The sequence below is a fragment of the Myotis lucifugus genome, unplaced genomic scaffold (assembly GCF_000147115.1).
Source record: "Myotis lucifugus unplaced genomic scaffold, Myoluc2.0 scaffold_140, whole genome shotgun sequence".
Classification (NCBI taxonomy): domain Eukaryota; kingdom Metazoa; phylum Chordata; class Mammalia; order Chiroptera; family Vespertilionidae; genus Myotis; species Myotis lucifugus.
In genome coordinates, this window is record NW_005871188.1 from 1,572,845 (window position 1) to 1,577,335 (window position 4,491).

At 48.8% G+C, this 4,491-nt stretch overlaps 1 pseudogene; it reads right to left on the minus strand.

Moving 5' to 3' along the window:
* Positions 1 to 864: 864 nt before the first annotated feature.
* Positions 865 to 2,393, minus strand: LOC102436279 (annotated as a pseudogene).
* Positions 2,394 to 4,491: the final 2,098 nt, after the last annotated feature.

Below are 4,491 nucleotides of genomic sequence, written 5' to 3' on the forward strand. Positions count from 1 at the left end.
GACTTGGGACGGGAGATGAGTGGCCGCACAACCGCACTGCACTAAGGTACAAGGTCCAACTGGGCAGAGGCAACATCCCCGCGGGAGAGAAGCAACCACCGAAGAGGATGTTGCAATCATCTGTTAACCATTCTCTGCTATTCTTTGTTGAGAAAGGTGAGGGTGTGGGGTGAGCAGTAAATTATGCTCTTCATTCTTCAAATGAGGAAATGCTACGGGGTACGGGTGATGGTTAATCGAGCAGTAGAAGAGGGTGCAAATCTAGGCTGGGTATAGATCTTGGTGCCTATGGAAAGGAACAGCGCTGGTAGAAGAGAAGGGAGCATTAACATGCCCACCAGTGAGCACAAGAAGCAGAGCCTTCTTTCTTTTTTTCTTACTAGTAAGACCGGAAACAGCATCTTTTCCTGTTCCTCGCTGCAGTGGCAGCCGACGCGCTGGCTTTTACAAAGCGCGGTTTCTGCAATGTGGTCTGTTGGTGAGGCTGCTCAATCCGGGAGCACAAATGTGAGGCTGCCCATGATTGCTGGAACCAGGTCTTCTCACAGAGACTCATATACGTGGCATCGGCACCATCAGGAGCTTCAGTTAAAGCTTCTGGAATATTGCAATGGTGTGATGGACAGGTTTTGGGCTATGACGTTCTTGTACATGTAAACTCTTTCGGAAAAGCTGGAGCTACACAGATGAGGGAGATTTTGGGCCACGAAGTCCCACGCACCAGCCACAGGTGCCTCTGCCTAGGTCCCTACGCGTCCTTTGCCGAGAAACCATTGCCACGCTGAGTTTTCAGTGCTGTGGTTGAAAGAAGTGATCGGCCCACCACCATCCACCCTCCCTCTTCCTCCCTGTGCATCTCACAGCAGCAGAGGTCGGCAGGGAGGTTGTCTCTGTTTCCTCTCATGGGGAAATTACTTGGTGACCTGGGGAATGGCATGGGCAAGGTAGCCCACGTGGCCGGAGGTGACCCTGCCACGGACATGCGGCCACCCTTTGTCATGTAGACCGAGAACTCCTTGGTCAGCCGCTCCACCTGCTCGGGCTTCAGTCCTGTGAAACGAAACATGCCGATCTGGTGGGGGATGTAGGAGGAGCCCTCCTTCTTGAGGTTGGAGACCAGCTGGGTCCGCATGCTAATGATGCGGTCGGCCATGCCTTTCACTTCCTGCAACCACCGCGTTCCCAGATCCGGGCTGTTCAGAAGGTTGGAGGCGATCCGGGCCCCATTGACAGGAGGGTTGGAACACATCGGGCGAATCAAGATCTTCAACTGTGACTCCACCTTTTGGGCCTCATCGGCACAGTGAAGGCTCCCACATGCTCACCGTATCCAGTGATGGCGAACCTTTTGAGCTCGGCGTGTCAGCATTTTGAAAAACCCTAACTTAACTCTGGTGCCGTGTCACATATAGAAATTTTTTGATATTTGCAATCATAGTAAAACAAATACTTATATTTTTGATATTTATTTGATATATTTAAATGCCATTTAACAAAGAAAAATCAACCAAAAAAATGAGTTCGCATGTCGCCTCTGACACGCGTGTCATAGGTTCGCCATCACTGGTATAAGCACATGTTCTTGGCATAGGACTGGCGGAGGCAAATGTTAATGCCCTGTTGGATGAAGCCGCGCACAGCCCGGGCATCCCTGTTTCCATCGCCACTGGCCAAGCCTTGGTAGGCCATGTCAAAGAACACAGAGAGATTGTTTTCCTTCACCACGGAGGCCATCTCCTTCCACTGCCGGCGGAGGGTCCGCTCCCGTGGGGTGGTGGGCACAGGCTGCAGGAGGAGGACACTTGGCTGTGGCATTTTTGAAATGTCCTCCATGGGCCTGTAAAGTCAAAGCCGCACGTCCTGGAGTCATAGTAGCGATAGCCCTGCAGCTGCGTGCAAGCATCCCTGAAGATGGGTGTGTGATTCCCCCAGGAATCTCAGCTGAACTTGAAAAATCTTTGCAGGAAACTGGCTCTGATCCTTAAGGCCCCGGTTCCAGAAACGGTCTGCACGATGACATCCCTGACACTTTTCAGCACTTCGCTGTTCTCGCCCAGGGCCAGCTCTGCGGACGCCTTACAAAACTCGACCAGTCCCCATGGGCAGGTATTCCTTGTCCAGATTTTTTGCAGCAATCTGGGCCTCTGCCTCCAGATCCTAGGGAGCACGTAAGGCTTTCCGTGATTGTCCCGCTAGGCACCAACTCCCAGATTCACCTTTTTGCTGTTGGTGTCTCTTTCAAAGGCTTTGGTGACTCCCAGGATGGGATCTGGGGGACCCACCTCCACATGGGCCCACCAGGAGCTGGCTCAGGCAGAAGCCACGCCTGTGAGGCCTGGGTGGAAGGTGGTGGTGGCCCAGGACAGGATGCGGCTGGAGTACAGCAGGGCCATGGTGGGCATGCGGGCAGTGGAAGCTGCAGGTCGGAGCGAGGGCGGCTTCTCTCTCTCTCTCTCTCTCTCTCTCTCTCTCTCTCTCTCTTTCTTTTAAAGGCAAAATCTATTAGGTTCTTGTGAGGATTAAATGAGACTCTTGGTAAAGCCTTTGGCACACTGACTGGCATGTAGAGTTCTGTAGCTATTGGTGCTGAGGAGGACAGTCAGAGGCCTGCACACGAGCATAGCATGCCGTACCTCATGGCCCTCAGGAAGATGGAAGGGCTTTCCAGAGCGAAGCCTTGAAAACTGAGTTTCTTGTAGTTGGCTGAGGAAAGAGGAGGGATGTGAAGGAGAAGACCTGGTGAAGGTGGCTGAGGAGGCTGTGGGAATTCAGCTGGGGGTGAAAAGGCTTATGGGCTACATAAGAGCTGTGTTTAAATACTGTGCTTGGGCATTTGACAACAATAAAAGAAAGTAGACTTACTTTACTGCTACCTGGAAAATATCCAAGCCCAAGTGGAAATGACAAAATGACAGTCCTCTCAATATTTGAATGAACTTGTGAGTAATAAGGGTTTCCTTAATTTTTTTTCGAGGATGATATGGCTCGTCTCTGTGCACCACTGCCTGTCAAAACACACCGCTTTCTTTATGGGCGGCCTGTTTCACATCCATGTTCCCCTTTACCTTTGTCAAGAGAAACCTGAGTATTTTCAGGAATCAGTGGGCCCTAAACTTTAAGGGAGGCTGCGCTTTCCCCCAGCCCCAGGGTTATAACTCAGGATTGCTTTGAGCCAACATGGTAAGCATTGCCCTTGTCACTGATTAGGTTAGGGGTGGAGAGCTACACAGTTCTTGCCAATGAGATGAGAGAGCAAGGACTTAGGAAATGTTTTCCTGATCTCTTCAAGAGATAAATGAGGAAAGTGAGGGCTCTCCCTTTCCCTCTCCCAGCTGTGAAACACCACTGTATGCAGATGGGATGCCTGGAGATGTGGCTTCATCCTTAAAATAGTCCAGTATGAACAATGGAATGTGAGTGACAACGGGGGAATGAAGAGGCCAGTTAGGTTGCTGTATTCAGGAAATGATGGGGACTTAGAACAGCCAAACCCAAGGATGGATGAATTAAGGGAACAAATAACAAAAACCAATTAGAGTGAGACAGACCCAAGATAAAAGTAAGATAAAAGCAAGATAGAAAGAAGTAAAGCTAATCCCACTTCTAGGACTATATCCCAAGAAACCAGAAACACCAATCAGAAAGGATATATGCGCCCGTATGTTCATAGCAGCACAATTCACCATAGCTAAGATTTGGAAACAGCCTAAGTGCCCATCAGCAGATGAATGGATTAAAAAACCGTGGTACATCTACACAATAGAATACTATGCCGCTATAAAAAAGAAGGAACTTTTACCATTTGCAACAGCATGGATGGAACTGGAGAGCATTATGCTAAGCGAAATAAGCCAGTCGGAGAAAAATAAATATCACATGATCTCACTCATATGTGGGATATAATGATCAACATAATTTGATGAACAAGAATAGATCTAGAGACAAATGGTAGGGGAGGGGTGTGGGTAGAGAGCAACCAAAGGACTTGTATGCATGCATATTAGCATATCCAATGGACACAGGCACTGGGGTGGTGGGGGCTTGCCTGGGGTGGGAATGGCTGGAGGGGGGGTCAATTGGGGAAAAAGAAGACATATGTAAAACTTTACATAATAATAATAATAATAATAATAATAATAATAATAATAAAATGCTTAGTGAAAAAAAGGATAGAAGTAAAGCAGTAAAGCTGACCAAAGAATAATCTCAAACTCCCCTGTATGCTCATTTTGATGCATCAGGATATTAAAATTGGAAAAGCTGATGAATTTTCTACTGAAACCCTCCCCCAAGATTCTCCCTGAAGAAGAGAGAGAAAAACCCTCAAGGCAGAGGATACCAGCCCTGGCTTGTCCTGGAGCATGCCCATGCCTGTTCTCCTGCATGAATATTTTACTTCCTCCTAAACTCTAAGGGTCCCCATGAGGCTTGCAACCAGGGCAACATCTGTCAGTGGCAGCTTCTCTGGGGCTAACCCCCTGAAACTGTCTC